The sequence below is a fragment of the Felis catus genome, chromosome C1 (assembly GCF_018350175.1).
Source record: "Felis catus isolate Fca126 chromosome C1, F.catus_Fca126_mat1.0, whole genome shotgun sequence".
In the NCBI taxonomy this organism is placed as follows: Eukaryota; Metazoa; Chordata; class Mammalia; order Carnivora; family Felidae; genus Felis; species Felis catus.
The window spans coordinates 135,874,205-135,901,255 of record NC_058375.1 but is presented as its reverse complement, the minus strand read 5'-3'; the positions used below and the strand labels follow the sequence as shown (position 1 = coordinate 135,901,255).

The window sequence follows — 27,051 nt, the reverse complement described above, 5'->3', positions numbered from 1 at the left end:
AAGCTTGCACACAGATATTAATAGAAGCTTTATGCATAATTGCCAAAGACTGGAAGCAAACCAAGATGTCCTTCAGTAGATGAATGGATAAACAAACTGTAGTCTATCCATTTACTTAATGCTAAAAAGAAATGAGTTATCAAGCCATGAAAAAACATGGAAGAAACTTAGATACATATTACTGAGTAAAAGAAGCCAATCTGGAAAGGGTACACACTGTATATTTCCAACTATGAGACATTTTGGAAAAAAAAACTATGAAGACAGTAAAAGAATCAGTCACTCAGTGTTTAAAGGAAGAGGCATAAATAGGTGGAGCACAGAAGATTTTTAGGACAGTGAAAATCCTCTACCCTATGGATGGATGATGGATATGTCATCAAATGATGACTGTTCGTCATTATACATTTGTCCAAACTAAGAATGTAAAACACCAAGAGTGAACTGTAATGTGAACTACAGACTTTGGATGATTATGATGTGTCAATGTAGGTTGAACAATTGTAACAAATATACAACTCTGGTGGAGGGTGTTGATAATGGGAAAGGTTATTCAGGTTGGGGCAGTGACCATATGGTAAATCTCTAACTTCCCCTTAATTCTGCTGTGTACCTAAAACTGCTCTAAAAGAAATATGTCTTCGAAAAAATGAAATTAAAAAAATGTGTTCTTTATGTATTTTGGATATCAACACCCTATTGGATATATCACTTACAACAATCTTCTCCCTTTGTTGCCTTTTCAGTAGGTTGCCTTTTCATTCTGTTGATGGTTTCCTTCGATGTGCAAAAGCTGTTTAGTATGGTGTAGTCCCAGAGTATAGTTTTGCTTGTTTCCCTAGCCTGAGGAGACATATACAGAAAAATGTTACTAAGGCTGATGTCCAAGAATTTACTGCCTATGTTTCCTTTTGGGAGTTTTATGGCTTACATTTAAGTCTTACATTTAGATCTTCAATCCAACACCAAAATAATCACCACCACTATCATCATCATCACCATCATCATCATCATCATCATCACCATTGTCTGATTAAAAAATGGGCAGAGGACCTAAAGAGACATTTTTCCAAAGAAGACACAGAGATAACCAACAGACACAAAAAAAATATATGTTCAATATCACTAATCATCAGGGAAATGCAAATCTAAACCACAATGATATATCATCTCACATCAGTCAGAATGGCTAGTATCAAAAAAGACAAGAAATAACAAGTGGTGGGGCACCTGGGTGGCTCAGTCGGTTGAGTGCCTGACTTCAGCTCAGGTCATGATCTCACTGCTCGTGAGTTCTAGCCCCCAGTCGGGCTCTGTGCTGACAGCTGGGAGCCTGGAGCCTGCTTCGGATTCTGTGTCTCCCTCTCTCTCTGCCCCTAAGCCACTCACATTCTATCTCTGTCTCTCTTAACATGTGGAGACAAGTGAAGTTTTATGCACTGTTGGTAGAAATGTAAATTGGTGCAACCACTATGGAAAACAGTATGGAGTTTCGTCAAAAAATTAAAGGAAATACCATATAATCCAGTAAATCCACTACTAAGTATTTACTCAGAGAACACAAAAACACCAATTCAAAAAGATATATGCACCCCTATGTTTACTGCAGCATTATTTATAATATCTAATATGGAAGCAGTGTAAGTGTCCATCAATAGATGAATGGATAAAGATGTGATATATATATATACATATATACATATGTACATATATATATACATATATATATGTACATATATATATACATATATATATGTATATATGCATATACATATGTATATATGTATATATATATATATAATGGAATATTGCTCTGCTGCAAAAAGAATAAAATTTTGACATTTGTGACAACATGGACTGACCTAGAGGTTATTATGCTAAGTAAAAAAAAGAGAAAGGCAAACATGATATGATATCACTTACATGTAGAATCTAAAAAAACAAAACAAATGAACAAACAAAAAAAACCAGAAACGGACTCATATATCCAGAGAACAAACTGGTGGCTGCCAGAGGGAAGGTGGGTGGGGGATGGGTGAAATAGGTGACGGAGATTAAGAGGTACAAACTTCCAGTCATATAGTTAATAATATTGTACTAACACTGCAGGGTGACGTATGATAACTACACTGATCATGGTGAGCATTGTATAATGTATAGAATTATTGAATCTCTATGTTGTATACCTGAATCTAATATAACCTTGTATGTCAACTATACTTCAAATAATTTTAAACAGGACAAATAAATAAAATACAAAAAAAAATGCGAATGGAAGTGACATATGGATGCTTTAAGAGCCAGTGTATGATGTGTAGTGAGCTCTCTGTGTTTATGCCACAATAACCAGTGTGTTCCAGAAAAATGGCTATCTTATCCTGGTGCTATAGACTGAATGTCTGTGTCCCTCCAAAATTCATATGTTGAAACCTAATGCCTAATGTGACAGTGTTTGGCAGTGAGGCCTTAGGGTGGTGATTGATTAGGTCAGGACAGTGGAATCCTGGTGAATGAGATTAAGGCTCTTGTAAAGGTGACCCCACAGAGCTCCCTTACCATGTTAGGACATGGTAAGAAGACACCATCTATAAACTAAGATGCAGGTTTTCACCAGACACTGAGTCTGTCAGGGTCTTGATCATGAACCTCCCAGATTCCAGAACTGTGTGAGATAAAGTTTTGTTTAAGCCACCCAGTCCATGGTATTTTTGTTACAGCAGCCAGACTAGGACCAAAGTGAGGACTGCATAAAGCAGAATCTCTACCCACCCTATAATTCATATTCAGCAGGAATGAAAAAGAAACCTTGCTGTTTCAAGCCACTAAAACTTGGGGACTGTTCGTTTCTGTAGTAGCACTCACCTCTTCTTACTGATGTAATGAGTATATAAATATTAGTGCACTCTGGCTAAATTCTCCAAATTCCTTAAACTTCTCTAGAGTATTTCCAGCCCTGTACTACTCAGATAAAATAGATTTCCCTTTGTATATCCTATCAACTGTTTAAAATCATGCCATAATTTAGTTTCAATTTTCAGTTATATGCCTTATACAACTAATGTCTTAATTGTATTTATCACTATGTCTTAATGTCAATTAATGTCATATACAAATGTCTGGTTTTTCCTCAAGAGTAGTAGGCTTTTTAAAAATTTTTTTAAATGTTTATTTACTTTTTGGGAGAGAGAGAGAGAGAGAGAGACAGAACATGAGTGGGGGAGGGGCAGAGAGAGAGGGAGACAGAATCTGAAACAGGCTCCAGGCTCTGAGCTGTCAGCACAGAGCCCGACGCAGGGCTTGAATTCAACAGACAGTGAGACCATGACCTGAGCTGAAGTCAGACGCTCGACTGAGTCATCCAGGCACCCCAAGAGTAGTATTCTTTAAGAGACTAGTCATGGTAGAAAGGTAGAACAGACATTGGACTTTAAATTCATAGATCTGACACAATATGAACAAGGAACAAGCCTAGTAGAGCAATTGACATTGGAAGGGATAATGTTCACCTACTTTTTTTGAGAAAGGATAGAAAGAGAACAAACAAAAGAGGTCTGAAAAAAAATATGTACAGGATAGGACAGTGAATATTTAGGTAATAACCTCAGTTAAATTAGAAGCAACTTCATCTCTTGTAAGTCCTAGATGGGGGCAAAGTGTGACAAGAGGTATCCTTAATTACACCTGTATTTACTGAGAAATATTATTCCTTTAAGCCTACGAAGAATTAAATTATGTCTAAGTAAGTCCCTCTCTAATTGGAGGGAACATCTTCCAGAATGAAATATAGTAAATAGAATAACCATATGGTAAGTACTTCAAGAAAAGTACACTTGTCTCCTAGAATTCAGTTTAACTGTAAGAGATAGGTAACTTTTAAAAAACAAAGGCAGGTTCCTATGATTAAAAGGAAACATTTTATCACAAGAATAATATGAAGGCCATGATGTATTAGTATTCCAATCAGGGGTATCTCTTTTTAAGCCCAGTGAATTTCAAAGCAACACACATTCCTAGAAAAGCTCCTATGTGTAACTTGTTTATTTCACAATGCTGGTCATCATCTCAAATACCATTTATTCACAAATTTAGAAGAACGTCTTGCTGCTTAAAAAATCTTAAACCTAGCCTGCAATACTGTGAAGCAGATGAATCCTTCATGCCTCTCCCTATTCAACTATTATTTCACAATATGTTTTCTATACATTAATGAAAGCAAATGCAGCCGACCCACATAAGTTATCTGATGGACTCCACTTTTATGTTTCCACTGCTGCTGGCCTCTACTTAGCTTCACCTGGGAGACCCTCTTATTATTTTCTTTTCCCTCCACTAATCTTGTTCCCTAATACACTTCAAAACCATGTTCCAAACACGTGTCTACTGGGATGTCTTGCTTAATTAATCCAAGCCAATTCTGGTCATTGTTTCATTCTGCATTGCATCAGCACTTATAGAATTATGCAATTTCATTGTTACAAGAAGACATTTTGTAGGTGAAGAGACTGAAGCCTAGAAAGATCAAAGCTATTTAAGGAAAAGTCAGGGTTCAAATATAGGCCTCATGTTTCCATGTTACCTATGGCATATTTTGTACTCTTGATTGACTATAGGTTTGATAATTTTTGTAAGTTGATTTAGAGAGTATTTTTTTTCACACAGCGTACAGAGTAATTTTAATTTTTGTTTATTCTAGAGGGTGAGAGCATGAGTTGGAGGAGAGGGACAGAGAGAGAGAGAGAGAGAGAATCTCAATCAGGCTCCACGCTCAGCACAGAGCCTGACACGGGGCTCAGTCACACGATCCTGGGATCATGACCTCAGCCACCAGGTGTCCCAGAATATAGTAATTTTAGATATATTTTTAAAATAATAGTAATAAGATCTATCATTTATTAGGAAATGTATATTAACACATTTGGTCCTGAAACAATCCAGTGAAATATGTATAATTATTATTTTACAAATTGAAATTTTGTACTAGGAGGGGCTTAAGTAACTTTTCTAAGACCACAGGAGGCTCACCTGACATTCAAGCACAGGTGGTCAAGCTTCAAAGCCTATGCTCATAGCCACATTACTATAGAGGCATATTTTGTACGCTGTACCCAAATAAATATATCCCCAGAATATATATCTCCAAATAAGTGTAGACTCTTTCAAGTCAGTTGTCTTGGAATATTACACATTTATGCTAATGATACTGATATTTCCCCAGAATATTTTAAGATCTGAGCTTCTGGAATTAACAAGAAAATATTTTGTGCACTCTTGTGAATATTGTCAACAAAAGCAAACCCTTTCCTATGTAGACAAATGCTGTTTTGGAACTAGTCAGAAGTCAGTCACAGCAGAGCTAACAAGTGAGATGGCTAATTAAGTTTTATAAAATCTTATTCAATAAAAAGTGCACTGGGAATATAGAATAATAAGACTATTTTTGGTGGAATGATTCATTCATAAGTTTTCCACATTAAGACAAGAATTCCAGAAATATCTTGAGTAAAGTTAGCATCCCATAATGCCTAAACAGACTCTAATAGTAAACACGTGCATTATTAGCACTTACTTCTCCTTCCAGCAACAGCCCCTATTTTCTTTGGAGACTTCATGGAGTCTTGTTGATACTCTTTGCTGGAATCCAGCAATGGGCATGTGACCCAGCACTGAGCAAGGCAAGCAATCACTGAATGCCATAGCAATTGGTTCAGAGGTGGGCACATGACTGAAGCTTACTACACAGTCAGGGTGACTCTGAGCCTCAAGATTCTTGCAACCATTCCCCACATGGAGTTGTGAGGCCGTGAAATTATGGCCAGAGGAGTCAGCCTACTACAAAATGAAAACTGAGCATGAAACCAAAATGTGGAGAGGAGCAGAGTCCAACTAAGGGATTAAGAAAGACCAAGTCCTGAGAACTTGGTTTGAGCCCTTGTGTCAAACTAAGCTTGACGCGAGCAGTGCCTCTGGACTTTCTGGTCTTTAGAGTGAACAGATTCCATTTTCTGTCACTTGCAGAAAGTTTTAGCTAATGTACGTTGCAAGGTGGCTGCATAAAAAAATACCACTCACTGATTATTTCTGTGACCAGCTCATCACTCTGTAGTCACCCCTAGTGGCTATAGTATCATTTTCATGCACAGTATAGAGTATAAGTCTATTATGATGTAATTCTGAAAAACTTTTAGAGCAAGGTATTCTATTTTCACTCAAATGCTTGAAAACACATCTGACTTACATGAGTTTAATCTCAGAGTTATCCACATAGCATTACCTTTATTCTATGAGACTAAAGAGGTAGAGGAAGAGTAGAAAACAAAATTTCTTCATATACATATTTTTCTGTATTACACACTAATAAATTAAGCTTGCATACAGGGATGCACTCACAACGCCTTTTTAAAACTATCTTTAAACTTATGACTGAGAGCTGTAACAAATACTCAAATATCGCAACTGTTGATTTTGAAAGTCAATTTATCTAGGTAATCTGAAACATAGTTAAGCATCTTAATCTGATTTTATGGATATGATTTGAAAGTCACCCACAATTGAGGTCGAGCATTTGTATCTAGCAAGACAAAATTATACACAACCAGTCATTTTATAGTAACACAAATAAAAATCAAGTAAAGCAGATAAAACAGTATACAATATCTAGAATTATTATTATATTATATGACATAATATTTAAAATGTCAAAATAGCGAATATATTTCTAAGAAGACTAGATATATCATCCAATTGCTGCCCAACATATACAAAAATTACCTTTTTTAAAGTTTTATTTATTTTGAGAGAGAGATGGAGAGAGCATGCATGAGCAGGGGAGGGAAAGAGAGGGAGAGGGAGAATCCCAAGCAGACTCTGCATTGTCAGTTCAGAGCCGGACACAGGGTTTCAGCTAGGGAACCATGAGATCATGACCTGAGCAGAAACCAAGAGTCAGAGACTCAGCCACCTCGGCCACCCAGGAGCCGCCTGTTGTTTCTTATTTAAACTGAACACTCCAACTTTTCTAGATTTCTTCATCACCACCATCATATTTCTTTACCACCTCTAGTGATAAAAATTGCTCTGTCCTGTGATATATAAGTTACATTGAATTTAATTTTCACACATTCACGTGAGTTATGTTAACATCTTTTTTTTTTAATTTGGTTTCTATTTCTTTAAAAGAATGCATTGAAGACAGTAGCTTTCAAATGAAAAACAATTTGATCAAAGAACAAACCAATATGAGTGATTTAAAACTATTTTAGTAAAGTCTGATACTCTTTAGAATTGAGAATATATATGAGTATGAATATAATATAACAATATAAAGCAGTAAAGATTCTCAGGAAAAATAGGCAACTGAGATAAAATAAATTTCTCTAAGAAATGTCATTTCTGTGCCATTAATGTTATATTCTTTTTAAGTCAAAGAAAAACCACTACAGATAATTTTGGATATTCTGAAGAAGTTAACTTTCCCTTTATAATGTAAAACTTTTGAATTAAAATGGTTAAACAACAACTTCTCCTTTCCTCTTTACTAACAGAGCCAAAACCTTCTATGATCCACTTTGAGCACCAACATCCCAATCCAAATTTCTAATGAGGGGCCTCGAATGGTCTGAACCAAGCAGTAGAACTAAGCTTGCCACAGGTTGGGCTCAAGGAGGGTCATATAACCAAGTCTAGGCCACTCATGGATGCATGCTTCCCTGATCACAGTAACCCATTCCTTGGGGGCAGGTGACTTAAATTGGTCCAATCAGAATACACTTGAGATTTTTTGTTCAAGATTCACAAAAGAGAGACACTTCTCTTTCTGGACTTGGACAAGAAAACTGGAATTTCATTTCCCCAGTTACTGTATCCACACAAGTTTACCGAATGCTACACTGATTTGGTTTTTGCTGTATCTATAGAGAAACTAGAAAAGTGGTATTTGCTATTTTAAAGTGAATTTTAAAACATAGATAGCCAACTGAAATAATTAAATCTTAGTAAAATAAAAACAAAAATCATTTGTTATCTACATTTCTTAGGAATGTGTACATGGAGATCTAGTCAAAACATCGGCAAGACCTTTACTAGTCAAACTGGAAACAATAACAAAAATGAAAGTTTCTTTCTGGTAACAAATATTTAAATAAGTAATGTGTTATGTTTGTAAACAATCTCGTATCTATGTTTTAATACAGTAGAAACCATATTCCATACAACAATAGACATACACAGTGTATTGACAATATTCACAAGTTTTGTGAATCTCCCTGACAAGTGTTGAAACAACACGTGAATTCCACTTCTATTCCTATTAAGTGCAATCTCTGGATATCATAGGATGGGACAAAGTTTATAAAGGTAAACATTCTTGGCAAAGATAGCACTTAAAAAATAAAGCCACCAAGGCATCTGTTAAATATGTTGTTTGGTAACTACAAGAATATTGGAAGGTGTACGATTTCAGATGCCTTGCTCTCAATACCTTATTTTTCACTCACTTTGTACGAAATATACCACTCACATCAGGACAATATTTTAGGTCTCCTTGATTTTTCTAGATTATTCCACCACCTTTCTGATCACCTTCCCATCTCACAAAGCATAAAACCTATTAGATTATCCCCCAGACCTTTCATTTCTAGAATAATCTGTACTCTTGACAGCCACAAACTACTTGAGAGTTTGTGTTAATAGGCACCTGACATCATTTTCATAAGTTTTTTTTTGACACTATCCTTTAATTAACAGGATGGAGACTGAATAAGCCTGTCAGATGTTTCAACAAAATAAGAAGGAATATATTACAAAACCACAAAAGTACATTGATTGTGTATACAAAGATATATAATTAAAAAGTCCAAATCAAGGATGGCTATTTTGCACTTGACTTCAGTTATTTTGCACATTTGTGGCCTAGTAGTATTCATTGTTAAGGATACGATTGTATGCATTTAGAGTAGATCTGCAGTAAGCAATTTTATAGTTTAATGAAAATAATCATAGTTTGAGTAAGTACTATGAAGTGTATCTGATGCTCCTTACCCCAAAATAAAGCTCCAATATAAATTATCATGATCTGGTTATATTTGGAGTGGATTCTAGCAAGTAATGATAATTCTCAAAGTGCAAAAAAAAAAAAAAGGAAAAAAGGAAAGAAAGCATTTCAAGCTATTTTTTTCAGATTTCATCTTTAATTTCTCTATAAAATTGATACAATTTCCACTGTGATCCAGTATGTGCTACTGTGAAGATGGCATTAATGTGCTGTCAGTTTGACAGCTTACTTTAACTTAACACCATTTGGTGAAAGAATACATTTTTAAATCTTTTTAAATATATCATATGCCACTGTTGCTACTTGCTCTTAATTTTTAGACTATCAAACAGTAATGCTATGCGCTAATGCAAAACTATACACGTCCCTACTCAAATTCTTTACAATAGCTTCAACTGTCTCCTTTGCAGAGATTTTTTAACTGTGTATCAAAATCAGAGTAATAGATATGTTTTCTTTTTTTTTTCTTTTTTTCTGGTTTTTGAAATGTAAATGCTTTGATTTCTGCCCGTAATGGACATGCACTTGAATCCACCCAAGGGCTCCTTTGAGGGATAAAAGGGTTCTGGTAACATATAGTCATTCCATGAACTACTAGATGATTGGAAGCAAGGCTTGAGTAACTCTAGACGAAGTGAGGAATCTGATGAGAAAAATCATGACTTAGTTCCATATTTTAAGCTCTTCATTACACTAATCCCATCAATTCACTCCTCCAACAGACACTGAGAACCAACCAACCAATCACCTACTAGGTGATTGCACTGCGCTAGACCAGTGCTGAAGATGATGAGGCCTCAATAGAAGATGTACAATTAGGTTGACCATGACACTAGACCATCAGGAGTGCTACACAAGCAATGCACAACCTCCTACTACAGCTTACGGAAGGACATAGGACACACGACGTGAAGTCTAAATCCCAATGCCACAAACCAAGTGTGTGCCTAAATAGATTCCAAATGTCCCAAAGACTAAACCTTGAGTAAAAAAAAAAAGTATTTTCAGATCACGAAACATTAGGGGTCATTTAGATACCTCTCTCCAATTTGTTCCTAAATTTGACTATAAAGCATACCTGAAAGTTAAAATCATTGCTCCCAAAAGGACTTACCCAACAGTTATTTGGAACACCTTATTAAAGGAGTCAGAGATTCTTCAACACAGAAGTCTGTCTTGGTTTAAGTGTGATGATTCCATTCATCATAAACACATGAAAATTATCAGCATGGGTATGTAGAGCCTCTCAAACCCAACTGCTTACGAAAAAAAAAGAAAAAAAACATATGTTTTTCTTTTTCTGTTTTCTTTTAGAGAGAGAGTATGTCAGCAGGGGAGGAACAGACGGAAATGGGGAGAGAGAATCTTAAGCAGCCTCCATGCCCATCATGGAGCCCAACGCAGGGCTTAATCTCAGGACTGTAAAATCACGACCTGAACTGAAATCAAGAGTCAGATGCTTAACTGACTGAGCCACCCACGCATCCAGAAAAAATATTTTTTGAAACAACTTTCCTTTCCTACTAATCAGAGTTTATACATAACAGAAACTTCTTTTTTTTAATTTATTTCTTAAAATGAATACTTACTAAAAAGACACATTTGATTCTTTTTGTCTGCTACTGATTCTTGCTAGGACTATTGTTTGCCAGGGTATTGATGCTCATTAATTGTATGAACATAGGTTTGACATTACATACACCTGGCTTCTAGTTCAATCCCATTACTTTTACCTGCTAGGTGATTGCAACTAAGTTATTCAATCAGCTAAGGTTTGGTTTCCTAATTTGTAAAATAGAGGCAACATTTCCTTCCCAAAAGATTGTCATGAGGATTAGTTATATAACAAAAAATGCCTAGAAATTGCTCTGTATCATTAGCAAGTTGTCCATAACATTTGATACTATTGGATGACAAGTACCAAATAGGGAATAAGAAAAAGTCATTTTCTAGATAAATCATTGCCAGGGAAGCTCTAGTTAACTAACTGTACACCAAAGAGGAAACAATACTGTTTTGCTTTTGTTATGTCAACATTTTCTAATTACTAACATTAGCATCAGTTTCGCCACCCATTGGTACCTTGATTCACTACATGCAGCGAATGATAATGGTATCATTAGGATTATATGGGAAGCTTTTAAAGAACTCAGGTTCCTGGGTCTCACCTTAAACCAACCAAATCAAAATCTTTTGAGGTGAGGCTAAGTAATGTATGTTTGAAATTGCTCCCCAGGTGATTCTGATGCTCAACTAAGTTTAGGAAACACTGCAATAAATGACCCAAGTCAAGGTTAAGTACAGTAATACAAAAAAAAAAAAAATACCTTCCTGTTTAACCTACTTCTAAGATTTCGGTACAAAAGACTGACCTCGATCTAGCTGAAGAGCAATTAACTCCTATCTGTCTTTATTCATCCATATAAAAAAGGGCAGGGAAAGATAACACTGGGTCAGTTAAGCACCCTTTTCATAAAGCTTTTCTTAATGTGCTATTTTTATGTCAATTTGCCATCATCTAAAACCTTAGAAGCATTTTTCTAAAAAAAAAAAAATAGGATGGGGGATTTAAACATACCTAAGATCAGAGGTTCCCTGCCGTTTTTACATGCTGCTACCATGCGTGGGGGAAGGGCAGGGTGCTGTTAAAATACTGATGCCTGGGACCCACGTTGAGCCAATTCTCATTCAATTGGTCTGGGTGCTCTCTGGTGACTCTAGGGTTCAAACTTCACTGATGTTGTGAGTAACAGCTCATCTTGAGAATGATGGGCTTCACCAGGAATACTTGCCCTCTATCCACCAATGTGGTTTCCAAACTCCACTGGTCCTCAGAGTCACTGGGGAACTTTATAAACACTAGCAGTTCCCAAAAGGCCAATTCAGTAACTATGAAATACAGTCATGGAAAGTGTATTACTTAAAATTTCCCCACATATCCTTAATAGTAATGATAATAATTATAATAACTAAGATCCATGGAGCATTTATATGCCAGGCAATGTTCTAACCCCTTTGCATATATTAACTAATTTAATCTCTTCCATACAACCAGTGAGTAGAGAGTCATTGTCCTCCTTTCACAGTTGATATTACTGGGGAACAGAGTAACTTGCCCTACAACACAGAGACCCAGGGTTTGTACCCAGGCTGTGAGATATCAGAGGTATGCTTTTAATGCATATGTTTTTATTAAGATAGATGCAAATTATGTTGTCGGTGAGGAAATCCACATGAAAAAAAAGCAATTATTTCAAGAGAACTTAAAACCAACACAATAAAATCATTAGCAGAGCCACCTACTCATTAATTACACCAGCCATAAAACACCTATATCTTCTAAAAAGGGTGAACTGTTTTCACTGTCAATCCTTCTTCTAAAACCTTTGCAACTATAAAGGTCAATGGCTAACGGTTGGACCTGGTCATTTTCTAGATCAACTTTTTTACTGCTTTTCTTTTCTTTGCTGGATTGGTTGCCTTTTGTGTATACCCATGATATGTTGGCAGTGAGCTGGTACCGAGCTAGCTGGGAGCTGGGATAGCTGCCATGGTCCTTTAGTCCCTTTGAATATCTGTCAATGTCCAGTTTTTTTTTTTTTTTTAATTTGAGTATAATTGGCATACAATGTTCCATTAGTTTCAGGTGTACAACACAATGATTCAATAAGTTTATATAATATGCTATGCTCACCACAAGCATAGCTACAATCGGTCGCCATACAATGCTACTATAATGCCATGGAGTATATTCCCTATGTCATATCCTTTATTTCTGTGACTTAATTATTCAATAACTGGAGGCCTGTATCTCCCAGTCCCCTTCACTCACTTTGCCCTTTCCCCAACTCCCTCCCCTCTGGCAACCATCAGTTTGTTCTGTGTATTTATAAGTTCTCTGTACTTATAAGTTTGATTCTGTGTTTTGTGTATTTGTTCATTTATTTGTTTTGTTTCTAGATTCCACAAATAAGTGAAATCACTAGGCATTTGTCTTTCTCTGACTTATTTCACCTAGCATAATACCCTCTAGGTTCAGCCATGTTATTGCAAATGGCAAGATCTCATCCTTTTTATGGCTGAGTAATATTCCATTGTGTGTGTGTGTGTGTGTGTGTGTGTGTGTGTGTGTGTACGTGTGAGTGTGTATACCAATCTTCTTTATCCATTCATCTATCGATGGATGCTTGTGTTGCTTCCATATCTTGACCACTGTAAATAATGCTGCAATAAATATAGGTGTATATATCTTTTCAATGTAATGTTTTCATTTTCTTTGGGTAAATACCCAGGAGTTTGATGTCCAATTTTTAAATTTTTTTTTTAATGTTCATTTGTTCTTGAGAGAGAAAGACAGAGTGCGAGTGAGGGAGGGGCAGAGAGAGAGAGGGAGACACAGAATCTGAAGCAGGCTGTAGGCTCCAAGCTATCAGCACAGAGCCCGACACGGGGTTTGAATTCACAAACCATGAGATCAGTACCTGAGCCGAAGTCGGACACTTAACCGACTGAGCCACGAAGGCGCCCATGTGATGTCCAATTTTAAAAGAACTTGTCATTTTCTCTCTTTGAATATATGTGTACACATAACATAGACCAATGGACTATTTCTGGGTACATAGTGCAGTTCAGAGACCATAGCACTTAACATTTGTTTATTGCAAATAAAATTATGAACCCAGGAAACCATATATGCTTAGTTTCACCAACCAGCAGACTTGAACATCTTTTCTATGCTGCCCTGTACTCTAATTTCCTAAGTAACATATTCCCTTACAACAATTATGTCCTCCCTAATGAAACCAACCCTTCACTACATGACCCCAAATTAATGTTTATGTCAGTAGGATCATTTTCTCTGGAATTTCTGGCCATTTGAATTATAATGGTCACTAGCCAATCAATCACAGTACTGGGTGTGATACTTTCGGATTCTCAAAGATTCTAATGGTATGCTGTCCAAAATGGTAACCACTAGCTACATAGAACTACTGAGCACTTGACATGTGACTAGCTTGAAAAAAGATGTGCTATAAATGAAAATACATACTGAATTTGGACAGTATGAATAAAATACCAAAACTCACATCAATAGTAATTATTGTACTTCGAAATAAAAGTGGACACACTTAATAAAATACATTATTGAAATTAATTACAACTGTTTCCTTTTATTCCTTTGAATATGACTAGAAAACACAAAATTACATATAAGGCTTGAATCTGGGGTTCACATATGTTGATTGGAAAGCATTTATCTAAAATACCAATGATTCTTCTGGCAGCTCCTGTATTGTGACTGTGCCACTTTTACAGCTGGGTGACATGAAACAAGTTACCTAATTTCTCCATTCCACAGTTACTTAGCTGGTCCCATAATGCTATTGGCTAAGCTTTGCTGTAGCAATGACATGCTAGCATGCTTTCAAATTCCCAATGCAGAACCAGGTTTCTCAATGATCTTTTCATACCCTCTCGCCTACCCATCCCCAAATGTTGTCACAATTTGGCAGCAAAGAATAATGCGGACATTCTTTGCCATTCAGTTAGAAGAGGGACAACTCACTCTCAATGAAAATGCACTTGAAAATGTTAACTTTTCAACTTTTCCCTCCCACTTTCTACAGGGACCGTTTATAAACCACTTAGAAACTTCTTCAAATATAAAAATTGGATAGATGTCGGTTTATCCAAGTTTCCAGTTAATAACTAACCAGTGATCAGGTGTTTCAATCAAAAATGATTGAAACGAGTGTGTTGAAGAAGTAGATTAAAGTGAAATCAATCAATGATTCAATTACTTGCAGCATCTTTAGGTGGTGGAATTTAAAAGATATAAATGAAAAATAAATTATCACTATAAAATTATTAAGTTCAAATTCTAAATAAACTTTCACCATTTTATAGTGTTTCACATTAAATTTACAGCAGCAAAGATGTCATTACTTTTAATCAATTGACAGAACTAATTTGAGAATAAAATACAGTTAAGCACCTGGCAAAAATAACTTAATATTACTTATGATCCTATTCATGTGATGATTTTCTCTTTACCAGAAGTTTTCTCATCTGTATTACTCAAAGAATTTCATACTTTTGATAGGTGCTGTCACTTAAAAAGTTTGATATTAAAATCCGGCGTGGAAATGTGTGAAATTCTGCATTTCCATAGTTTTTTTTTCCACATCAGCAAAAAAAATTAAATTACCGTAAGCACGCATACATACTAAATATTTATTTAGAAAACACCTGAAAAAAAGAATCCATATGCCCATAATCTTTAAAATAGATTTGGGTAAAATATCCATTAGTAGTAAAACCGTTTCATTGGTTGGCCATGTTATATGGTGGGAAGTGGGGGACAGTGGTGCAGGGTAGGGACTGGTGCGAAGAAACAGTCATCTGGGAGATTTACTCATATTCTTAATAGGTAATTTTAAACCAAGAAATGTATGCATGCAGACATAATAAGGGAAGTGAATGCCTGCTCCTATTCTCCCCACGAAGGAGTCTCTAATCTGGTCTAGCTTGTAGGAGCGCCTAACACTCTCATTCCAGTACTTGGTGCACAATGTGTTCACATGCTGGAAAGAAGAATTAATTGACTGGCATAGCTTTATAATGAAATAATGCAAAGACTATTTAGCAAACTCAGTTATTTCTAAATTTATCAAAGATGGTCTCCATGTGTTAGTCAGTTGCAGGCAGTTATTACAGAAACAATAATTCATGTACCCAAACTGTCTGTCTGCTTAATTCAGAAAGGCAGCTCTTTGGACTTTGTTTAAAAGACACCTATGAACTTTTTAGGAATTGCATTTTGATAAATATTTAATGGAAATGTGGTTTGCACGTGGCTAAAGCGTAAAGAACAATCCCCACATAAGACTCCAGTGCAAAAATGAATACCTAGAACACCGAGTTAGCTTTAAAAATATCAACAATGCTACTAAATTACTGAGCAAAGAAGAAAACAGATGAGAAAGATCAATATTTTCATTTTCTTTGAGTACAGGTGAAATAACCTGATCTCCTTGTTCAATGATTTGAATTGCCAATTTATTTTCAACCATGCACGTGATGACCTTTTGAGAGCTATATACTATTTCTCTGATAATTGAAAGGTCAAGACATGTCCCCTTAAATCTCATACGCTTTAGGGCGTGTGTATCTGCCAACTTCACAGGTTATTAGTGTATAAGTAGAAATAATTAAAACAGCATTCTAAACCCCCCAGAGTCTGAACAAAAAAATTCAGAGGAGCATATGAGTATAAGGGATAGTTCAGGAGTAGGGGATAATGAAAAAACATATCAAAACTTTCTCCTGCCTTAAAGAGTGTGATTAATACTATTGAGAGCACACTGGGCATCTCTGTATTGCCTGATATCAATCATGAAATCCCCAAATACTCCAAAGACTCTTCTAGCAGCACTTTCAACCCATCAGAAACTACCAAGTAATGGACTTTTCTGAAAAAGCCTGTCTTCATGTGATTTCCAACTGTTTCAATACCAAATAGCACTGAATGCTTATCAGATCTAATCCAAACTGCCAAGAGCTCAGAATTCTGCCCATCTGTCACTAGGTTATTGGTTCGAGACAATATTAAGACAAAGAACAAGAGACAAAATCAGTTGGAAAAATTTTTTTTCAACTTTTGATCTTTTTCTTTATTGTCTATTGACCGGCAAGCCACGTGCTTCCAAACAAATCAACCAACTTACCTCGGAAATGAGTTACCACACACAAAAATGAGCCCAACTACTTTGGGATACTCACTCAATCTCTCCTTTCTCCTCTCTTCTCCCCTCCTCACCTCACCCTTTTTCTCCTACCCAGTGATTTTGGTATGAAAGAAATGCCAAAAACAAACACAAGGGAACTCGCAGGAGTATAAGTTCTCTACCTATGTGGACTGTTTCACTGAAGGAAAAAGGGAATTTACATAAAGTTAAAACAAAGTTTTATATCAAGTGTACCATTGATATTACAGAATTAAAGGACGTCTTTATTATAATCTTCTTTTCTATTACATTGTGTCATTAAAATATAGGACACCAGCAATGAAACTAAAAAGTAAATATGCACATATCCTTATCCGTGCAGGGAAGCAATAAATCTCCCTCGCTGATAGCAGCTGTTCTACAGCTATCATTTGAATAGTACAGCTGCCACAACAATATCACATTTTATAGTTAAAAAGCAGTCAAAACTTTAATGTTACAGTGGAGGTAGATATACACTGCACTATAAATAAGCATTCTCTAATGAAGAAGTGAAGCATGTTTATTTTTTTTCCTAGACATACCATTGAATAACATATCTCACCTACTGCAATCTGTCATAATAGAACTCATTATACTTGAACGTCTATAATACAAAACTCTGATTTATACTAATTAGGCTGGCTTTCATTGAGACATATGAGAACTTGAAAATACTTGGCCTGAGAGGCAAACTTTACTTCTTTCTTTAAAATATATATATTTCCACTTCTTGCTTCAAAATACAAGCCTAATGGATCTTTGGAAGGATTTGGTGCTCTTTTCCTTCCATATATTTTAAACTTGTGGGTTTGATTGGCAGAGGTGAGAGTTACATGCAGTTTGGGGAAACTCAGTTTGGCAAATGCTTAAACCTAAAATGACTAGCTGTGCAGCAGGCTTATTCAGAGCAATGTGATCTCAGTCTAAAGATGGCATCATGAGTGGTCTCTCCCTCAGTGCCTTATGGGATGTAGTTTTGGGGCTGGTCACTTGCTGCCAGTACAAAAGTTTAGCCCTCCACACACATTTTAAAGAGACCAGCTTCCTCTGAGGGAGTAAAAAGGGATGTGAATAAATATGCAGTAGCCCCGCCATATCCACGGGGAATATGTTCCAAGTCCCTCAGGGGATGTGTGAAACTCCAGATAGTATTGAAGCCTATATATACTATGGTTTTTTTCCTATACATACATGTCTATGATAACATTTAATTTATAAATTAGGCACAATAAGAGATTAACAAAATAATAATAAAATAGGACAATTGTTTTAAATACTGTAATAAAAGTAATATGAATGTGGTCTCTCTCGGTCTCTCTCTCAAAACATCTTATTGCACTCTACTCACCCTTCTTGTGCTATGAGATGGTAAAACCCTATGTGAGGAGATGCAGTGAGGTGAATGACGCAGGTGCTGTGACATAGGGTTAGGCTACTACTGACCTTTTGACGGTTTTTCAGTAGGATCATATACTTCCCGACCACAGTTGACCTTGAGTAACTGAATCACTGAAACCATGGAAAATGAAACCGTGGATAAGGAGAGAGTACTGTACCCTATGCCAAAACAAAACAAAACAAAACAGAAAAAAGTTAGGAAGCATTTTTATATATATTTTTTGAAAAGACAAAGTTTTTGCTATTTCATTAGCTGGTCAGCTGATATCAAACAGGATGCTTAAACAAACATGGAGAAAACCATGAAACTCTGCAACTCATCTTTTAGAATGTATCAAATCTCTCCATCAATGAGCAAAGACAGTTTATGCTAGCCAGTCTGAAAATTCTGATAAAGGAGCCCACTATACCTTTCGAAGTATTGCACTTTACAATTTTGGTGTGGTCCTGTCACATTATGCTCATTAATATGTGGCAACACCACAGTCCCATTTTAAATTTTTTTTTCAACGTTTATTTATTTTGGGGACAGAGAGAGACAGAGCATGAACGGGGGAGGGGCAGAGAGAGAGGGAGACACAGAATCGGAAACAGGCTCCAGGCTCCGAGCCATCAGCCCAGAGCCCGATGCGGGGCTCGAACTCACGGACCGCGAGATCGTGACCTGGCTGAAGTCGGACGCTTAACCGACTGCGCCACCCAGGCGCAGTCCTATTTTAAAGGGGAGTACCTCCCTCTTCCTCTGTGCCACAATGGGTACCTTTGGCATCAGAGAAGCCACTTGAAGTAAAATGTCCCTCACGCCATGAGGTTTGACACTTATGTTCATAGTATTGCCGTCTGAAATGTAGCAAGCCAGCACCAAAACTGCTAAAAATGAAGCTGTAAATGTAGAATCTATAAGCACGAGAAAAGCTTGTAAATGAAGTTCCATTTCTAGGCTTTCTTCAATTCACCAATTGGACTGCATCACTGTTACAGAATCATGCAAAACCAAAAAAAAATGTTGTTGGTGTATTTCATATGCCAACCCTCTGTGGCAGAGTCTGTCCAAAGGTGTAACTCAGAAGCACTGATTGTGGAGGACATGTTGCAGTAAGAATAAACTTGGTGAATTGGACTAATTTCAAATTTAGTTTGGAACTGGTCCAAATGATCCAAGAGTATGCACTGGGACATTGGGTACATTGATAATTTGGGCAAGCAATTTTAACAAATATTTACTAAGTTCCCACTAAGTCCAAAGCCCCAAATAAATGCTATGTATTTATATAGATACAAATAATGCTCAGTGTTTCTGTAAGATCTACAAAGTATAGAAAAAGATTTTTCCATAGGTACGCATAAAAAGAGGCTGAGCATTTTAAGGGCAACATGTTTCTGGTTCTCAGAGATGAAGTGATAATTAAAGAATACCAGGACATTTTACGAGAGACTATCACACACATACTCTCAAGTGATTTTCACGATCACCACAAAAAGGGGATGCTATATATTCCCTCGTTTTGCACATGGAAAACTGGAGCTCATGTCTGCTACATGGTTAGGAGAAGGGCTTGAAAATGAATGGGTTTTCAATACTCAGAGATAGTGAAAAGAATTTCAGTCTTAGAGATCGGCATGAGCAGAGGTCAATACTCATGAAAACACTTGGCTTATTGAAGGAAAAGTGAGTGGTCTTGTGTCCCGGTGCATAGTGGATGTGTGCTTAGGAGCTGCAGAGGCACTGGGTGAGTGTAGCAGAGGAAAAAGAGAACAGAGTGATAGAGTAAAGCCCCAGGCTAGAACTTTATCTGCTGATCAATCCGTTTGGAAATGGGGCCATGATCTCAAGGGAAAAGAAATACGATTGAGATGGGGGGAGTGTTTTAGTCAGTTCAGGCTCCTATCACGTCCCACAGACTGGGTGGTTTAAACAACAAACATCTATTGCTCACATTTCTGGAAGCTGGAAGCCTAAGATCGGAGTGCTAGCATGGTCAAGTTCTGGTGAGAGCCCTCTTCCTGGCTTGTAGATAACTGCCTTCTCTTCACCTGGTGGAAAGAGAGACATCTCCCCTGTATCTCTTCTTATAAAGAGACTAATCCCCTTCATGAGGGCTCCACCCTCATGACCTAATTACGTCCCAAAGGGCCTACCTCCAAACACCGTCATGTTGGGAATCAGGGTTTTGACATATGAATTCTGGGAGGATACAAACATTCAGTCTATTGCAGGGAGAAAGAAAGAATGAGGTGTTAGGATAGCTCAATAAATACTTCTCTTAAAATACTTATTTCCCTTCTGTCTTGTTCCTGAGATCTTTATCTACTTCTCCATATAAATTTCTAGGTACAGCTGCATTTTCTATGAAGTGAGCCATTTGAAAAAGAAATGCTAATATATGCATTAATGTATGTACACACATATATATATATATTTCTTTGTGCGTGGGTATGTATATGTATATATATATATATATATATATATATATATATATATATAGTATGTTATTTTAACAGGGTGGGAGTAGCCCTTCTGAACCAGAGCATACTATCCCACAAAGAATAAATTCAGAAATAAATGGCTATGTGTGTTTCTGTGCCATCCTGAGATAATCAGCTCCTTTGAAGGAGCATTCATTTTTTTCCAGACCCCAGAGGCACCATGTACTGCCTGGAGACATTAATACTCCCATTTATCCCCAGGATACCTGGGAGAATCTTACTATGCAAAAATATTGTTGAAAGCTTTAGATAAAAGGGAGTGATACACAACAAATCTACAGCGGAGAGAGCTCTCTACAACCTCAGAAGAGAGAAAAGACTCTGGGCATAGGAAACAATTTGCGCTTTCTGAATTTTTGATAATTTAACAGACAGTGCGGCCACAATTTTGAAATTAGTCTGATCTCCCATGTACTGAAAGGCTCATCTATAAACAGAGAGTCTCAGAGAGAACCTGATGAGGAATGAGGTATGCTAGGGAAACACCTTTTCTTATAGGCGGGACTGTTACTAACTTCGAGGAAATCATCTAATCACAATTTTAAAACTTCAGGCCCATTGTCAGAGAGCCTGATTTGCTGCCTTTTCATTCCTCAACTTAGTTTCATGAGAAATACAATGGCATTGTATGAATACATACGATATCATCAGATAATGACAAATACCTTTTGTCACATTATAGTCTAGGTTGCTCGTTTTGTATTTACAAGCAAATTGTTACTCAAAATATGAAACACTGGCATTTAGGGAAACACAGAAATTACTCACTTCCCTGGAATTCTGCATGACAAATTAGTACTGTGCTTTAACTCTAATAAATGTAGCTGCAGCAGAGTTTTCATAAACATTCTTGAGATGTTCTTCTGGAGTAGCTTTATTTTGGCACCCTACTTTTCCTGCTTAAACAAATGAAAAGGTTGGCTGATATTGTCAAAATACAGCACTTCTGGTGAACCAAGAGCCATTTATTAAAATAATGTATTGATGCAGTGTCATAAAATACAAAATCATATTTCTGCAGGAAAACCTATTACCCTAAGCCAAGATTATTTTATTTTAAAAGAAAAATTATTGCAGTTGTGGATTCTGAAAGTAATATGATGTGGTTCAGACCTTGGCCTTTCACGGTGGCTTTTAATGCACCATGATACGTTATGTAAAAAAGATATTTGTATAATTAACAAGTGTTGTCTTTGTAGAAATGCATTAACTGAAAGTGGATTTTGAATATCTTATGACTCAAAATTACTAACTTAAGAACAGAAATATGATTTTTCTCTAGTTGTAGTAAGGCTTTAACACATAGGCAAGTGCAACAACAACCAAAACACACTCGCGCGTGCACACGCACACACACACACACTCCTCTTGGAGGGTCAGGGCTCTCCAGAGCTGACCATTTTCCTGATATCATTTTAATCTTGTCCTTTGTCACAGCACTGCACTTTTTGCTCTAAAGGTTTCAGCACTAAAAAGTGGGGAGGTGAAGCCATAGTTCAATTCAATTTATTTTTATATTGCCTCTCATACGAAGTCTCTCAAAACGCTTTACAGTAAGAGATAAAATAATCATATAACACTTGCCCATATTCGAAACAGCAGCGATCACCCAGACAGCAAAGGGGGAAAGCTGTGCACAGTCATGGGTCAAAGTCCCTGGTGAAACACCCCTCGTTTAGAAGCCATATAAATGAACATTTCAGCAGAGTGACGTGGCCATATAATATCACTCGCCAAGCCCTACATTCTCAAGGGAGAAGTAAGGGGCTTCATTTTTCGATTCAAATAGAGCATTATCTCTCCTAAAGCCCTGGTGATCTCAACTAGTTGACCAGTTTCCTCTCATATGCAAAACTAAAGAGCCAAAGCACAGGAACATGCTTTCTTTCTATTGTTGCCAATTACTTTAATCACACATGATTTATGGCTTCCTGGAAAGCAGTTGTTCTGGGGCACCTCTTTTCCTTGTCTGTGTTCCATATTTTGGCCCCAAGAGGTAAAGGGGAAAGGCTGGTGGAAAGACTAAAATGGGTGGTCTTCCTTTTAGTCAACCTCTAGCGCACGTACACACACACACACACACACACACACACACACACACACACACACAGGAAATACTTACACTTGAGACTTGAAAACTCAGAATGAATCAGTGACAGTCCGGGGCAGGAAGAAGGAATAAGGGAGGATGATGGAGAAAGAATTTTTGCTAGATAAGGCAGCCCAAATTAAATAATAATTCCCACTGGAAAAAAAAAAAAAGCAAAAACAAATGTCTGGAAAGGATAATGAAAAAGCCAATCCTGGCAAAAGGAAATTAGGTCAAATCGATATATCAAGTTTGTATAGCACTTTTAATTTACAGAAGGGTTATTCTGCACTTGATGTAAGGAAATTGGAGATGTTACTATTCTCTGAGAGTGCTAGAGTTACCCAGCATGGGAAGAACATACAGTCAGCAGTGGAAGCTACCACATTTACAAAGATGTTCTTTTACAGAGCAAATAGCAGTTTGAAATTACGAGACCCAGTGAAAGTAATTCTCGAAAAAGAAGCTTCTCTCCAGACCCCCAACCCCATCACATAGTTTTTCAAGTATGGAGATCCAACGTTCTCTATCGAAAGCATCTTTTTTTTTTTTCAAAAAGTGCAAAAATCAAAAGGATCCTCTGGCTTCAGGAGAATTCACAGTATTCATATCAGTAAATAATCCAAAATCTGTTTAGGAAGCATGTTTCTAAAAGGATATGAACCTTTTCTATCCTCTACTTCTTTAATAGAGTCACATCTTTATAATACATAATAACAAACAGAATATATTGTAACTCATTTCTTGACCTTTTAATATTTCTGTCACTGATTGTCAGAGTTGAGAACTACTCTCTATCCTGAGGTGATGGATTATTTAATTAACCATTGACCTTTTCCCAACATTTGTTGACAATGAGCACAGTCCCATGAAAGCTGCCTGCTTTGGATATTGGTCAATTCTGTGTTGTTTATCAATAGGAGAATGCCATTTTTCATAACTTAGATCAAATAACTGAAATTACTTTTTCCCATTTATTTGTCCAAATCTATTTTCAAATGGATTTATGTCTCTTTCCTTTTAACTATCTATTAGAAAAGAACAATAGGTTTATTATACCTTTTCAAAATAAATCCCATGTTAACAAACAAACATGTCTGATGGAATTTAATTCAGTCAGCCTACAAAAAAAAATGTTTTCTAGTTATGAATCTTTTGGACAAAATTGCAGCGATTCATTTCCAATGGTACACGCCTGTCCAGGTTCCCAGGTTTTTTTGAGAAAATAAAATCTCCCAGGAGAGTCAGGCAGTCCCTTTGAAAAACTTATATAGTTGTTTATAAGTTCCATTCATTAGAGAGGGAAATGTTCCTGCATTTTTCCAAGGTCTTCATAGAAGGTCAAAAAATTTGTGGGAGATTTGGGCTAATTAAATACGAAAATTAGAATCTTTCATTTGAATGATAGACTTGTTTCTGTACTTGGGATAAATAGCATCTTCCTGTACTCCTTTCAACAGTCCCACACCTACCCACTTTTCTTCTAGAAAGGCTTTCCATCTTGGATGCAGGGGTGAGAAGAGAACATTGGAAGCCCAAGCCAGAGTTTTCATGGAGAAAGTTCGATTTCTGCAGACATCTCTGCCCCCAGGATCAAGTAATGTGGTAAGAAAGGGAAAGTGTTCAGAGGGTCCAGACTGGCCTTTCTCTCTGTTGGCAGTATTACTACATATTCGGCTCTCAAAGATTTGTTTGAGTCCTCAAAGATTGATTGAGGGCATGTCACAGTGTTAACGGGTTTGGAATCAAACAGTCCTGAGCTTAAAATTTTAGTTATTTTCTGGGGTACCTGGGTGGCTCAGTCGGTTGAGCGTCTGACTTTGGCTCAGGTCATGATCAGGTGGTTGATGAGTTTGAGCCTCGTGTTGGGCTCTGTGCTGGCAGCTCAGAGCCTGGAGCCTGCTTTGGATGTTGTGTCTCCCTCTCTCTCTGCTCCACCCCCGCTTGTACTCTGTCTCTCTCTGTCTCAAAAATAAATGAACATTAAAAAAAATTAATTTTAGTTACTTTCTTTTCTGGGTAATATCGTGTACCTCATTTATTTCCTTAATGCCTCCATTTCCTCACCTATAAAATGGGAATAAAAATAGCCACCTCTCTCACTTACTGTAAAGTTGAATGAGATAATATATGCAAAGCTCATGGCAAATAGGAAAAACCCAGTAAAACAAAACGATTCTAATGTAACACTGAATTTTCCAGTTTGTCATGTAGACATGGCCATTATCTCTGCAGAGTGGAATACAATGTATTAGAGATGTTTCAGCAACAATTGAAGTCCATTTTCATCTCCCTGGAGTCTACAGTGTTTAAAGACTTGACATTATGGAAGTATATTGTCTTCATTAATTTATGTTAATTTTTAATGTTAGTGTGGCAGTATGGGATAATATATACAAAAGCCTGTGTGTATGTGTGTGTTTGCTTATACAAACAAACACACACGCACACACACAGATATTGCAGGGTAAAAGAGTTTTGACCCTAAGAAAGCAGATTTTCATTAAAGCCTACACCTAGGACATAATATAAAGCATTAATTGTAATAGCAGCTTTTTTTTTTTTGCCTGACAAGAATAAGAATTCTTCAAATGAAAGATGTTTGGAAATTAGCAAAAGCATAGTGTATCTACTGATCATATTTTATGAAAATGCTACCCGAATTAAATGATAGAGCTTTACAATTATGTCCAAGGAAACGGCACATGCAAGCTACCTTTGTGTTGCTTTCTTATATATCTGTTAATCATGTTAATTCCCTCTGGCATCTATCAGTTTCCCTTCAACGCCAAGAGCTTATCTCCTGTTAGAACAGAACTATATGGGCATATCATCAGATATCTAGATGGCTAAGCTGTACGTTTGATACATGGGTGACGTTAATGTAATATTATGATGGATATCTATTAGCACGTACGTCACCGAAACATAGACTCTCTAACGTCTTTGACAGTGGCTGCCCTTTCCATGTCAGTGTCAATCCACGCCAGAATCACAAGAATGAACAAATGTGACAGGAGAGGCTGTACCAATTATAGATGAAGGGATACTATCTACTCCCACTATTTGATGTGATTTATTTGGCGGTCCTTCTGCATTTGTAGGCAGCAGATTGGAGCTGTTTATGAAGTGACAAATGGTACTCAATGACATTGAATGACTCCTCCAATCAATTTAACTTGTCTAAAAAGTGGTCATGAATCGTGCTATACATCCAATGGTAGCGGATACAGAAAAGTTTCAACTTTCTGCCCTGAAAACATATATTCTAAATACATACATTAAAGAGTGAAAGAAATAAGTAGTAAAATTAGTTTATTGAAGTCATAATTTCTTTCAAAAATTTTTTTTTAAAAAAACATGTTTCATAAGGTTTTTCATCAAGGATTTTTTTTCAGAGAAGTGATATTTTTTATTAATTTGAGAGAAATGCTTTTTTTTCTGGAGGGGTCAGTTTTCTTTTGGAGAAGGGGTAGTACGTAGTTGTCTACATAAATGCATAACTCTGTGGTGAAAAAGTAAAACAGTTTAATGGGGATTGTCAGTGAAATAACTAGGGCCGCTATTATATAAGAAGCCTTTGGGCTTCTAAGTCCAGATATCGACTAAAGTTTCCAATGATTATTTAGCCCTTTTTAACAAAACTATTTTGGTCTAAGTGATTTTATTGATGAATTTATTGAATTAATTATAAAATTCAAAGAAATAATTACCTCTCGTGCACGGTTTGATCATACAAACAGAAGTCATTTCCCTTAAACACCGGAGAAATACATAGGCTTTTATACTTACACGTGTTTTCGTCTCGCGCGTATAACTAGCATAATGGAATAAAGTCGCCGGCCCGGCTAACCTCACACAAGTGTATTTACATATTTATTTCAATTTATTAGATGCAGGTAGTCTTTTCCATACTTAATTCAAACCACTACTGCTATAAGCCAAGAATGATTTTTTCCTATCTCTCTATTATTCAAATTTATTAAACAATATTTCACATTTGTTTGACACCGTGTCAAACTCAGAACTCCTAAAGTACTGCTGCAGCTTTGGAACTGTTATGCTTTCTCGGACTTTAATCATTTTTGGCAAGGCTCCACTTCCTGTCAGAAAGTGAAACAGCTTTGGAATGTCATTTTCACGAAAGAAAACAGAGAGAATCCGAGAGGAAGTTCTCCTCCACTCCAGATCCCCTAAGATACTCAAACACGCTCACAGGAGGGCTGGAATACATCAAACATTAGCAGAGGGAAAAGGAC

At 36.6% G+C, this 27,051-nt stretch overlaps 1 long non-coding RNA gene across 1 annotated transcript; it reads right to left on the bottom strand.

Annotated features, from left to right (window-relative positions):
• Positions 1–23,537, bottom strand: LOC123379141. Its single transcript, XR_006583182.1, has 5 exons — positions 22,826–23,537; positions 20,356–20,424; positions 20,154–20,250; positions 18,262–18,375; positions 1–843 (listed from the first exon to the last, which is right to left on the bottom strand). It is a non-coding gene; the product is annotated as an uncharacterized LOC123379141 (long non-coding RNA).
• Positions 23,538–27,051: the final 3,514 nt, after the last annotated feature.